The 14,664-nt window shown below is 41.0% G+C and overlaps 2 protein-coding genes across 3 annotated transcripts in view; one reads left to right on the top strand and one right to left on the bottom strand.

Annotated features, from left to right (window-relative positions):
* CAB39L (calcium binding protein 39 like) overlaps positions 1–9,136 on the bottom strand; it is an 803,103-nt gene extending 793,967 nt beyond the window's left edge. Inside the window, exon 1 of one of the 2 annotated variants that reach the window (XM_069205367.1) lies at positions 9,019–9,136. The gene's annotated coding sequence lies outside the window, so the exon portion shown is untranslated. Of the gene's footprint in view, positions 1–8,957 lie in introns of both variants that reach the window. The other variant, XM_069205368.1, reaches the window with a different exon arrangement.
* A 440-nt stretch (positions 9,137–9,576) lies between these two features.
* Positions 9,577–14,664, top strand: part of SETDB2 (SET domain bifurcated histone lysine methyltransferase 2) — a 1,110,478-nt gene continuing 1,105,390 nt past the window's right edge. The window contains exon 1 of the mRNA XM_069203525.1: positions 9,577–10,136. The gene's annotated coding sequence lies outside the window, so the exon portion shown is untranslated. The remainder of the gene's footprint in view (positions 10,137–14,664) is intronic.

Here is a 14,664-nt window from a genome sequence, read left to right as displayed (position 1 = left end):
GTCCACTAGTTTACTCAAATCATCTAATACAGAAAGCAAACTAGCATCACGTATCACATATTTTCCGAGAAATTCGGTAACTAGCAAAAAAAATGTTTTGCAGTAATTTTGCCTAAATATGGAAGAAGGAAAACTGGATGAAATTTCATGGATCCTCCATGATAAGAGTTTATTTTTTGTGGCCTGACGTCTAGCTTCCACTCCACCTAAATTATGCCCTGAAAGAGAGAGCTATTAAAAGTAGCAAAAGGTTGTTTTATATAGGTTGGCTGAGCTGCTTAATTAACTTTGCAGGGGACAAGTTATTTGGAGTAGCCAAAGGGTCCAGAATGTGAAATTACAGACATCATCTCCACAATGAGCTGGACAAAAGAAAATTAAGCAAGTGGGAATGCAGTACATTTAGAAATGTATTGTTATGTTTGATCAGTTAAAATCGTTACATGGAATTCAAAAATGAAATAAAAACAGTTGTTCCTCTCTACCTCTTTGAAAGTCTATGTTGTAGCCCACCGTACAAGGAAATTCAAAGTGCTTAGACTGATTAGGAATTCCTAAAAATCATTTTCAGTAATGCACATAGAACTCCTTCAAGCCTGTTGTGAGTTAGTCCCCTAAATTCATAATGTCAACATTTCCCTTATTGGTCAATGCCCCCCCAAGGCGTCCACGCTGATATGGATGCACAAGGGTTAACATACCTGAGGTACTGCAGAGATGTTCACTAAAGTGCTAGATGCTTGGATGTTGTAAGAGTTAGCAAACTACATTTTGCTTTTCTTCTACCACCGCTTTCATAAATTTTAAGAAGAGACCTGATAGTTGGCATTACTCCCCTTTTAGGCAGCTGAGGACGGGATCCGTGCTGGATCTGATGTTCAGCGCCTGGAACATCGAGCATAGCCAGTGCTTTCTCAAGCTTTTTAGCCTTTCACAAATACATATCAGGTGTCAATGATGTGTTCGATTGAGTGCACACTCTATATTGTTTGCTGGTTTCTCCATTCATGCGTTTGTAGCAATAACATCTTAGCGGGTTCAGACCAAAGTGCAATCTCATGAGTTTATACTTTGCCTGATTATGGAGAGAATGGCTCAAGTAGTCAGGCAGGTTGCCTGGTGAAATATAGGTCTGCTGCCGAGCTGCCATGAGTTGTGGTCTTTAAGTCCATCAAATCTTGGTCAAATTACAGTAATTTTGCAGTTTTGCTGTCACTTTGCTCAGGGGGCTTGCTTTAATAAGGTCTTCCACCTCCAGTATTCTAACAAAGTCAGTTAAGAAAGACTCTCACAGTGTGTTTGGCTCCTGAATTTTCCTCCTAAGGAGTTGCTCCATTTTCACAGTACATTAACATTTTCAGGAGGGGTACTTACCTCATTAAAGATAACGTGAGGCAGTTATTACTTCCTAGAAGAATGGATGACAGAACGCATAGAGTGGAGTGATCGTAAATTCCTCAATGATGCAACAGAGCACTTTGTACAGATTAGAGGTAAATGAAATTCGACTTAAAAAATAAAATGTTTGCCTCTTTTCAGCTCACCAGTCCTTTGGCATCACAGCTACAAGCTTGGAAGGGAAGGAACTGAAGCATGCAGCGTTTCTGTGGGGCTGTTGATTCCTGACCGAAAAGGGCAATCACTCATCCAAGGCCATTGTAATACTGCTATTAAGACAGGAAAGCAAAGAGGTGCAATCTGTGCCATTACATGAGGGATTATCAGAATCTAAAATCTTTTGGAACGCTAGACCAATCACTGAGGAATCAAAATCTTTCTAGACCCTTTTCAGTAGAATGACACTCGTCTGCAGAATTTAGAGGTTTGTAATCTGGATGGAGTATAGAATGCTGGATTGGTCGGTCCAGATAAAGTGTTTGAGATCTTGTACGGTGTTTTGGTATAAAGTACAGCATTCTGGATATTAAGAGATGGCCTCCTTTGTGGATGGATTTGGTGTTGACCAATCTTAAGCTGAGAACTTCAAAAAGTATACTCTGCAGATGAAGGGGCTTCAAGTCAAAGTTGATGACCCCAAACGCTGTAATGTTGGCTTTTCCCAGGTGAAAAGACCAGCTGCTTCTAGTAACAGAGGCAGAAGTAAGGTGGGAGAGTTGGGTGGTCGCTAAACCAACATAAAATGCATACTGGATTTATTCAGGTTAGAAAGTCAAGATAACACAGTCCACTATTGGTCGAGTGGGGTGTAAAGTAATTTCTAAATAATTGCTATTTGGATTACCTTTAGGGAAAGTATAGTGCTGGTAGTGGTAGGAAAGCATGAGAACAGAAATGTCAGTGAATTTATATTTTTTGCTTATCTTGTTCTGGGGTGCTTAATATCGATGAAGTGCAGCATTTCCAGCCAACCGCTGCATCAGGGGCCAGCCACAAGTCCATTGTGGTTAAGTACCTATCAGCTGCCTGGCACATCATAAGTGCAGGGGGACTAGAATGCTAAGTGGAAAAAGATGGCGGCACATGACAAGATTACTGAGCACTTCTACAAAGCTTTTCCAGAAGTACACCTTGGACGTCACCCTCTTCATCAATTACTATACTTTTTAGGAGGAACACTCACAGAAGTGTCCACTGACACTTCTGGTTCGGTGGTCATGTGATTATGATATTTTCAGATGATCCTGGTCATCATCCATCTTGAAAAAGGTTGTGGTTGTTTCAAGACAGACAACGATGTCCATAGTGAGGTCTGTGGTGTGGATGTCTATGTGTATAGAGAGGCGATAATGTATGTCATTGTTAGTTTCCATTGAAAAGCCATTTTGTTTGTTTTCTTAAGAACATGGATGCTATTTGATAAATGTGCACAAAATGTTCCAAAATGTCTGCTTTGGCTTCGGCATGGAAAGTTTTGTGCAGATACATCAAGTGGGGAACTAGCAACAGGATTGATAGAGTCCAAAAAGTGTTTTTGACTATTTACCTCTGGTAGGATTTTTAGCACTCAGATGCAGTGAAAAGAGCTGAATGGAATTACACAAAACTTGCTGTGAAAAGGGAAAAGTATTCAGTTTATTTTCCTGATTAGCATTAAAATGAATGTTTCGGTGACAATGAAAGAGTTAAATTATTATAGAGATATCTAGACCATAAATCTGTGGAATTCTCCAACCCGGTTTCCCTGAACCCTGCTGACCCAAAATGTGAAAAATATTCAAACCCGATATGATGCAGTAGCTTTTTCTCTTGTTGTCCTTTTTGGGTTTGTTAATCCACACGTTGGTCCACTAACCCAGAACGATCTAATTGGCTGTCCACAAATTGGAGAAAATTGTTTCGGCAGCCATTACAGGACACAGAGACAAAACATATATCGAAATCACCAACAATTATGCATGCATAGAATACACATCACAAATACCAAAAACTCACGAATTTCCATAAAAAAATTAAGGGCTGGATTTAGATCTTGGCGGAGGGGAATTCTGTGTCACAAATGTGACGGATATCCCGTCTGCCATTCTATGATCCCATTATATCCTACGGAGATGGTAATACGGCGGACGGAATATCCGTCATGTTTGTGACAGAGTATTCCATCCGCCAAGATCTAAATCAGGCCCAACATTTAAAAGCAGTTAAGATAGACTAATGGGTTACAATGTTTTTTCCATAAAAACTAATAAGTCATTAAATTAATGAGTTAAGATGCTACTTTCACCAGTCTGCATCATCCTTAATCCCAAGCACCAGTATACAACTTTCACAACGAACACATTTTTCAAACAAAAATAAACACAGTACTACAAATATAAACAATCAGTAACTACATTGTAAGCCAACACACCCACCATTATACATACCATACATTAGCAAACTCACCATTTTGTCCCGTCACACCCACTGACGTACATGTAACAATACCCCAGCATTAAGTGGCCATCCATCTTACATTGATATGGCCCCACATTTATCAATGTAAACCCACCCACCCCATCAGCTCCCAACAAAATCCGACCACACACTTCCTATCTAATGTCCACTTAGACACCATCATATCAACCTTCACACAACAAAATTACCATTACACACCAACATGTCAGCCGTCTTACTCTACCTGACTGACATTATATTGACAATAAAGGTTGATGCACTTAGAATCCCAAGCAATACATCCGTTGTCACATATTAAATGAGTTAGAAATGCTGCAGTACCACTGACTGCATCTAGACGTTCCCACTGAGATTACAGATAGGAAAACGTCTGTATGTGCTGTCAATAAACACAGCTGTAAAAAATGCAAATACTTGTATTTTCAATTAAGCAGGTGTCAGTAGGTCATGGATTTGAAGTTGTGTGGGAATCCCACCAGTGATGTAATGTGTGACGTTATCTGTGATGTGTGTTAATCTCAGGAAAAGTCAATTGGAGGCCATTATTGTTGCAATGGTAACAGTAACAGCGGACTTCAGTAGTTTTAAACGTACAAAATGTTTAGGCTGGGCACAGCCCTGTGCAGTATACAATTGGCACTGTACAGAGAATGTATCCTTCCCGGGGCCTACTTTCGCTGTTCCACTATGGACTACAGTGACGGCTTTGTGTCGACTTTACTAATTCTTAAAATAAACTCGTCCTGAGTATAATATTTACCTGCTTGGCTTGTATTTCAAGACAACATTATTTTTGCGATGAGCAGGAGCCACTGCACAGAGCTCACGCTGCCTGCCGAAGTCCCTTAGGTGCTATCTCGCCGTGACATATTACGAGCTGTTCAAGGTGAGAGCGGCTGCAGTTTCCTGGTGTGTCCTCGATGCATTAGTATCATTGATATATGCACAGGATTTGAGTGGAAGGGGAGTTGCAAAAAGCTGGATGCGGAACACTTGTCCATGCAACATTTAACTATTTGGAGGCAAAGAAACAAATTGAACCCCATTTTCTGTAATGATTACTTTGGGAATTTCCTCACAAGCAAATCCATCTCTCAGGAATGCAAGTACATTCCCAGTTGTTATGGAGCTGGCACCACAAGCTGTTACTCATTTAGACATACGGTATACCAATACAAAAACATACTTCTCACTAGAGATTGAAAGGTCCTACAATATCTAGACCTAGCTTGTACCAAGGCTCTTCTGGCACTTCCACTGGAGACAATGAAGCCTTCTTTACTATTTTGCACTTACCACTGCTTGCACAAAACTGTCTGTTTGTCTAAGCCCGGCCACCAACAGTTATCTATGACCCTTGCCTTGGTGAGATTCCTATCAAGATGTCCTTCATGAGCAAGATTCGTGATCTTGACCCTCAACCCCCTTGGTGGAATCAACCGGTCTCCTCAGAACAATCTGCCATCAACAGTGTGAAGTTGCTCCTGCCCACCCGAAAACCTCTTCACCTCTTCTGACATTGTCTTCCATTCATGGCATCCACTGTGGTAGTGCAAGGTATGCTTGGATCATACAAACTCAATTCTTTTTCATGAGTCATTCCCACCTTAACCATGTCAAACATATCTTAGCACACATCATCCCAAAATAATGGAACCATGTTCAACATCTTAATCAGGGCCTTAATTTTAGTGGTGTACCCCGGGATAAACCTGGCATAAAACTTGAAAAGCCCAATAAATGAGTGCAGTTCCTCCTTGTTCTTGGGGCTAAGACACGCGACCACAGGCCTTGGAAAAAGGCCCTTTCTCAAGATACTGTGTCTCAGAAATTCAATATCTCTTTTCCAAAACTCACATTTCTCTTTTTTCACCACCACCTAATTTTTCTCAAAAACACGAAGTACAGATTTAAGTACCTGTCATGATCTTCCAAGTGCCTGACAAAAATCAAGACATCATTCTAAAATACAAGGACTCCCTGAACATTCTCCAAATGTTGGTACATTATGCATTGGAAAACCGAGGCCGCAGAGGCCAGGCCAAACGGCATTCTACAGAATTGAGATGTACCGAACGGTGAGTTGAACACAGTGTAATGAGGAGATGTATCCTCTAACACCACCTGATGGTATGTAGAAGCGAAACCAATTTTGGAGAACCATTCAGCACCTTTAGGCTCCTCCAAAAAATCACTAATCTTGGGTAGATGGTGAAAGTCCACCCAGCTCTCCTTATTGAGGCTCCTCAAATCAATGCACAAACACATGTCACTATTGCATCTGCAAGCCACAATGAGAGGGGAAATCCATAGATTGCACTCAATGGGTTCAATCACACCTCTTTTTTTGCAACGTATCCAGCTCTTGTTTGAGAGCCTCCCTAAGGCTCAACGGAACAGACCTAATCTTGTGTTTGACAGGAACTGCTCCTTGTTTTACATTTTTTTTAATGTTTAAAACCAACAATCTTTCTCAAGCTGGTAGAAAAGACATTGGGGACTCATCCTGGAAATGAAACAATGACGGCAAATCTTTGGTAATTAGAATCTGTTCACTAGCAATGTAGTGCGGTTTCTAAAATACATTTTCATGAGAAAGGGTTTCCTGGAGTCCATCACCTCCAACAATGGAGTTCAATTTGTGAATCATGATATGAAACTGTTCTTGGAAGAGTCTGGTGTGAAACATCTGATGAGCTAACTTTACCATCCACAACCAATAGTTTAGTAGAGAGAATTAATAGACTTATGGATGAGAGTTCAAAGTGGGCCAAGAACAACAGCTATGACACTGAAGAAGCCATGAAATCAATGCTGTGGTTTTATCATACTATGCCGCATTCTCATGATAAGGTGTCCCTCTTTGAGCTGCTCAGAGGACGCCAATCTACTTTGATACTTTATCCCGCCTGGTTTTATAAAACTGTACAAATTAAAGTCACAAATAAGGTGGATCGGAGAGCCATGCTTAGTAGGGTGGAAAAGGTACAAAGTAAAATAAAATAAAGGTATAATAGCAAATAGTCAATCAAACATCCAGCATTTCGACCTGGTGATGTAGTGCATATTAAAAATGTACATTTTATAAAGAGGATGCCAGTTATGGAGAACTGGTGACGGTGAAAGTAAATTGTAGTAATGCAGTGATGGTGGGGGTGGACATTGGCGGAATTTTGGTAAAATTGTGAAGGTTTGAGATGATACTCTGAATGGTCTACATGGAACAAAACATGTCACCTAGTCATGTTTTTGAGAAGGAAGTTAAATCATCAATTGCTGAAAGGGCTTGCATGGTTGTGGAACTACACAGGTCCACTTATGAAAAACAGGTAACATGGAATCTGAGATAAGGTTTCATGAATGGGGAGGTTCATGTTTGTAATGCTGATATTTACTTGTAATGTTGTTGAGATAAAAGTTCTATTCATGGGAAAGTTCATGTATTAAATGCTGATATTTTTCTTGGAATGTTTACAGGACTATTACGTTTATGTTTATGTATTTTGTTTCCTGTTTTGTGTTCCCAGTCGTGTTATTTTAGCATTCTTTGGGTGGGTTCACCTTTGTGTTTGTTTTTGTAAAAACAAGGAGATATTATGTTATGGCCTACTTCTTGGTTTGTTGTATGCATAATTAGAATGTTCATTGTATGGTTCCACCTGCTTGTCTTGTGTTTTTATTTTTTTGAATATCTCTTTATTCAGTTTTCGCAGAGAAAAACAATTAGTATAACATATCCCCGATCCCCAACTGTCGAGGAAACTTGAGTGAAACATACATCAATTATTACATAGATCTTCCTGAGGCCTGGGCCGGAACATGACACCAAGTGCTTGTCTCATATTTCATTACAACACACTTGGTGCCAGGCTTTACCTTCATTCAAGATCTGTGGCTATTATCCCTGCCACAAACACTAGAAAGCACAGCCAAGCCCCACTCCCCTTTCACCATAGTCAAGTGGTCGGGCCTCAGCCATGACCAGTGGATGACTTGCACCCAGTCCCTACTGTACGAGCTCGGCAGACAGGGTTCAAAAGCTCAGGAAAGATGGCATTTGGCAATCCCCCTTGCCCTCAGAGCCAACTGGACACATTAATGACAACGTTCAACTGTGCGCAGTGGGCTCTGGGACCTGAGCGCAACCTTTTGCTTTGCCTTCCACCAATCCCCAAGTCCTATTTTTTATTTCACTTGCTTCCACTTTTTCAACATCGCTCTCAATATTATTTCAAAATGCAAAAAAAAGGCGCATAGCAATTTGTAACCCATTTAAGAACCAGAAAGAGGTGTTTCGACACAACATGCTCCATCTGACAGTTTTAAAGGAGACATTTACCAGTTCCATCCTTTTAGAAATTTACATTGTTCCTTCCCCCCCTAAGGTTTGGAACGAGTTCACCTTGCTGGCAAAAGACCCACAACATTTCCAAGAATGTTTTACACGAAAATGCTATTCAAGGAATATGTCCAATTGTTTGTCTAAATGTGTAAAATAGGTTACAAAAAGCAAAACCGCGATATTCTGCAAAAAAATAATCAGCTGTGGGATATTTTTGTACCCATTCTTAACTTACAACGGGATCCATACATGGCCTTTTGTCGGGAATGTCTAAAATGCTAATTTATAAAGCACTAAGACACGTCTCTTTAATTAACATTGCATAGTGATAAAAATAACAGTCCTCTGTCGCTCTTAGAAACCCCTCCAACGTTGACTGCATCTTGCTTTGGACCTTGTATAGCATTCTGTTTCTTGCGGCTAGATTCGCATTATACACCATATACATATTATTTTTTAATACCAAACCAGAGCTAAACATTTTAAATGAAATGTTGCATTTAGTCGGAATAGTTCCTTAAAAGCAGGATGTGGCAATACTGTGGTAATAGGGAGCGGAGAGTGGGTGACTGTGATAGAGCCAATGGCACAAGGATACAAAAAAAGTATTGGGCGATGATTAAACTGTGACAATAAAGGCTAGCATTGACTTCGGGGCAGGCAGCCGCAGTGATAGGATGAGATGCCTGCTGCGGCGGCTAGGGGCGCTCTTCCCCTCCCAGTCTGCAAGTTACTGATAGCTGATCACTACTGCCATCACCTTGCCTCAGTACCAAGGCTGTTCCCGTCTTTCTAGTCTCAATACAACCGCGTCTTCCTACCCTGGTTCTGTCTTTCCGAGGACCTGGAGGAGGAAGACCCGCGTTGTCGCTTCACTGCTGCCTTTTTAGGTCTGCTCTCTCTGGCTACTTCTCGGTCACTGACAGCAAAGAAGGACAAGCTCTGACAGTTCCTACCCGAGATTACCGCTGCTAGTTCAGCGCGATTTCTACATCCATCTTGAAACAATACCATTCACTGTACTGCACAGCGACAAATGCTTTTCTCAAAACATAAGACCAAACATTCTGCGGGTTGTACTATTTATAACAATGATTAATGCACATAAGATATATGAACAACAATTTTTTAGTAACATCGACAGCTTCTTAGCAGTAAAATTGTTACCAATAAAGGAATCGCACCTTAACTTCCATATGAAATTATTAGTGTTTCCACGTTATGTGATATATCTTTCTGGGCTAATAATACGAATTCACACTTTCATTACCCTGTGGCTGACATATTCAAGCATAAATCAAGATATCTTTTGTAGTCTTTCTTTGGTGTCTTTAAATTCTCTTCTATCAGTGTTTCCGTATCATCCTCGGGATGAGCTCTTGACAGGCAAAGCGTTGCTTTGGATACTGCTGTGAGTGACGGGAAACAGGGCGTGCTTCAGGAGTCTTTATTTATGGGCGCAAAGTAGAGTTCCTAATAACTGGTGTCCTCACAAGCAACGGAACGTGCCGACACTGGGCGCCATTGTGTAGCCGTAAACAGCGTGGAAGTAATTTACTTTTAATTGTAGCCTTCCGAAATCTCAGATACCACCTAATCAAAAAGACGCCACGCGCATAGCCTGGAGTACCGGTCCATATGCGGCTGGCGATAACTTCTGCTCTTCCGGGGCAAAGGGGCGGTCCTGAAAGGGGTTGGACGGATTGCTTTTTCCTTACAGGACCAGTTTTTATAACCAATTAGAAGGCTTATTTCGTTATACAGTTGTCAAAGCCCTCCTTGTACCCTTCTCTAGCCTGTCAATCAAAGCGAGGTCGCTTTCCGATTGCTTGTCCCAGCAATCGTTTATTGTTGTCAGTTATAGTCGTTCATGTGTTCAACGCGGTCTAGTTGTAAGCAAAAGAGAGACAGCCGGACTTGAAGATATTGGAGGCGGAAGGTAAGACCCAGCACTATGGTAACTCTCCTTCTTTTACGTTGAATGCTATGTGTGGGCTCATTGGAGGTTTCAGTGTCTCAGTCTCGTGGTGTTAGCATGCGTGCAGAACTGGGTGATCAACCCGGTGACATCAAATGCTAGTAGTGATGGTCAAAATAAATTACTGCGCGAAGTCACAAGCAGCAGGTGGAGTTCGGAACAATAAGAAGGTAAAAGATAGAATTTATACAGTGATTTTTACAAATCCTGCTCCCAAAGAAATGTAGAACTAGTAGACATGCTAAATGAAGCTGTTCTGGGTTATATACACAAACAAGCAGAACATCTGGTGAGAAAAGATATTTTGGGATTATAGCTCAGGACGTCACCAGGAATATCGAATACGCGAAGTGCTGCACTCGCCATGGCATTTTGTACACAAGGTTTTGAAACCGGATTGCCAAAACCTTTTGCACCGGAGTATATTCTGGAGTAGCTGCCTTGTGTGGGTTCAGGTGTATCAAGTTTATTCTTTTATTTTTTTAAAAGTGTTTTATAGCGCGAAAGTGACCCAGGGGCATCAGAGCGCCGTGCAAGGCAGCTAATTACAACGTAGACCACATTAACTTCTAGATCAAAAGTCACAAGAAGAACCTGCATTAGCTATAGTAACAAGCATTGGCAAAGTTAATGTGTCTGCTTATGCGGGATCTATTGGGGTTGTCAGTTTTTTAGACATGTACAGCAGCCCAGGCTGTTGTGCAACATGGCTTAAAATAAAGGGAAAAAAGCGCTGGCCATGTAATAGCGCCTTTCTCCCTTTACTTTAAGTCATGTTGCACAGTAGTACACGCTACTGTGCTACATGTCTAAAAAAACATTGACAAAGCCAGTAGATCTCCCGTAGGTGAAACGTATTGGCTTTGCCAGTGCTTGCTCAACGTTGGTACCGCACGTTTATCGTGACACAGCACATTAAGGCTGTGCACTTATTGCAGTACAGCAACCTGACTGGAACTCTGCATTTAGACCTGTAATGTGGTTTAGCTTTAACACTGCGCCTGACTATAATACTGTGCACTGACTGTAGGATTGCATACTTGCTGTACCACTGTAGGATGATTGTACCACTGCAAGCATAATGTAACACTGTATATAGACCATCAATGTGCTATGACTTTAACAATGCACACCGACTGTGGTGCTGCCTGCTAGCTGCACACTACCTTTAGAATTGTGCATAGACTGTATCACTGAATATTGGTTGTAGCAGTACAAGTTGTAGTGCACTAAAACTGTTTGTGGCATTAAATAGTAACTGGAGCACTGCATTTTGCCCGTTGCACTACAAACTGACCGCGCTATAGACAGGGGTGTGGAATTTAATAAAATATCTACTTGTCCAGGGCACAGGTTGCTTCTTAAATCTACTTGTCCAGTGAAAAATCTACTTGTCCCTATGGTGCCATGTAGTGCGGCAACAAATTATGGCAGCAATCTCATTGTGTAACAGCTCTGATAATAGCTTCTCTGATCATGCCAGGGCAAATACTATAGTAGGGCTTGAATACTTGCAATTGCAATCCCTACTATAGAAATTTCTTTATTATTCTACCTCTCTGCAGATCTGCATACTGGGGCTGGAGGAAGCAGTAAGCAATAGTTTCAGGGCTGGTATGCTTTTGAGTCTGCAAACCTACTAACTTGCGTGTTTTAAGGATGTTCACTAGCTCTTTTCTAATCTTTCCCCATACTGAGAGAGGTTGGAAATTTACTCCTAACAATTGCAGAAGTAGAAGTTCTTCCAGGATTGGGAAAAAAAAGTGGTTGGAGTCAACGTGAACTTGTAAACACTCAATAGATTTTTGCATGAGCAAATCTATACATGCATAAGTGCTTGTGCAAAAATACAGTTCACAGATATATTCTAGGAGTACGATTTCCTTGTCTACTCTGTAAGTTCTTGTGAATTCATGAAAGCCACTAATTCAAAGACATATAGCATGGGTGCCCTTTTGTGACTTTCTTTAAGAATTGGGTCCCTAATTAGGTCTGGCATTGACCAAGACATTTTGTTTTTATTAATATTCTATTCTCTATCTATCTGCTGGCTTTACTGTGAGTGATCGCATTCTGCTGTTGCGCATGGAGTATATTGGCACACAAAATAGTTTTGTTCAGTGCCTGGAACTACTGTGGCAATCAGTGGCGTAACAAAACTGGACGGGGCCCCTCTGAAAAGAACATGGAGCTCCCTCCAGACCCACACAGGGCAGGTGCTGTGCTGAGGGGTTCGCCTGGAGGGGGTCTCCCAGCACTGAGGGGACTGCAGGAACTTTGTTACACCAGTAGTGGCAAGGAGTACATTTTGAGACCAAAAGTTTTTTTTTTTTTTTGCTTTTTGCCAGTGAGGGCCTGGCAGCTCCCACAACAATAAAGTGTTACAACCAAAAGACTCACAGCAAGTGTTCAATTGGTTGGCTTTGCCAGTGCTTGTTTATTTTCATGCTTCCCATAATCTTGTTGAAAATGTTACACTGATTTTCCACTAGGAATATTTTTTGGAAATACTAGCATGCATCAACACATTTTACTAAATGACACTTAAAAGAAATAGCACCTAAAATTACATAGTAGCGATAGGTTTTGGTTTACTACCTGCATTTTTTCTGAACATTTTATTTTGAAAGCAAAGAATCATCACTCTTGCTTACAAGCTTCTGCAAACATTTGCACATAGTCTGAGAGCATTCTGGGAGCATTGAACTTAGCCTCATATTGTCAAACTTTTCATAGGTGTGTACACTTTTTTTTAAAATGCTTTTTTTGTTTTTTTGTTTTTTACGAGAACCACTGTCAGTAGTGCAGTGTAACCGTAAAACGTTCTTCACAGCACTCATCCTAATAATTTAGGCTTTTCAATAATGAACAATAAATACAAGTTTGAGCACCATTAACATATAGACACACATATTACCTCAACTGCAGAAGTCCCTTCTCTGTAAACTGGCAGCCAGAGTTTGTGCTGCAGGGGATTGGGCCTACTTGTCCCACGGACAAAATAAACATGAAAACCTGTTGCCCTTGACCCCAAACAATATGTCCTGGGTTCTAGGAATTTCACATCCCTGTATAGAGCAGTAGTGCACATTGTCTTCAGCATGTTCAATGTGCGTGACACTGCTCACTGCTTCTAGCACTGTTAACTGCATTTAATATTGCCCACAAATTCCACCACTGCACATTGGCCTTAGCAGGTTGACCGTAGTGTTGTGATTAGCAGTGCAGGCTGATTACCATTTCACAGCCATGAAAGAAGGATGCGGGAAGGGGTGGGAGGTATATGGCAAGCAAGGATGAAGTAGGAGGCGGTGGGAGGGACGTGGAAGGCAACAAGGTTAAGAAAGGGTTTGTGAGGGACTGGGACAAGCAAGAGGGTTGGAGGGACAGGGGGAAGCAACTTTTCAAACTTTTCAATATTCAACATGACATATGTTGCTTCTCTCTTAGCCATTATTTATTGTTGTCGCGTTCAATTAAATGTGGAAAAAATCTCCCTTGCCCTCAGGTGTTGCCAGGGAACGCGACCTGCTTTCAATTTTTGTAGTGTCCAACCTAACTGCATAATGGATCTTAGCTGACTTTGTCCATGTTTCAAAAATGATACATCACTCTGTACAATATCTATTGCAGATGATACAATATTATTTAAGGTATAAATTTGGTTGGACAAGGTGTTAATCCCATTATCTACAACGGCTAATGCTTTCTGTAAGATTTCCTGATCTATTTCCCTTAACCTGGCAGCCACCTGTTGTTGGGAAAGCTTCCATATTTCATTAGATGCAGTACATAAGAAGCATTTTCTGCGTTGTATTCTGGGGCCTAACAGGAAATCCTGTAAATCTGTATTATTGGACAGGAGACTTAGATGTTCTTTGACAGCATCTAATGAGGAGACCTTCATCCACTGCTGGAATAGTTTTCCTACACTATATGTTGTCACTGTACCCGAGTGTTCTGAGGACACATAGCGAGGGTGCGGCCTATTCATTCTAAAACCTTCTGAGGAGTTAACAAAACAAGTGTGGTACCCATTGGTGTCTACCGGTCATAATAACCACTCACCAGGACGCAAAAATGACACGTTAAATGTACCATTCTGGACCCATTCATTGAGCTGGTCTTCGGATACATTTATATATTTTTGCCATTTGTAAAATTCAGCAGGGGTGGGAATGCTGGGCGCATTCAGTTCTTTAATGTTTGCTAAGCCTAAACAGCTTGTTTGTTGTACTGTTTCATTTAAAAATATAATAATTTGAGCAGGAATCATACACACTCTAAATAAAGCTTCCCTTCCTCTTATTTGCCAGTTTTTTGTTCCCCACACACTTTTTCAGTCAGTTGACGTCAACCAGTACTCATAGCCTTCTATAGACAACCGGGAAACAAATGAATCAGAGTAAATCAATTTTGTATCTGTCAATAAAACATGTTGACTTTCCATTTCCAGCAATTTAAAATAATATGACTCAGCATTATTGAC

This window comes from Pleurodeles waltl, chromosome 8 (genome assembly GCF_031143425.1).
Source record: "Pleurodeles waltl isolate 20211129_DDA chromosome 8, aPleWal1.hap1.20221129, whole genome shotgun sequence".
Lineage (NCBI taxonomy): Eukaryota > Metazoa > Chordata > Amphibia > Caudata > Salamandridae > Pleurodeles > Pleurodeles waltl.
This window is presented reverse-complemented; position numbering and strand designations above follow the sequence as displayed.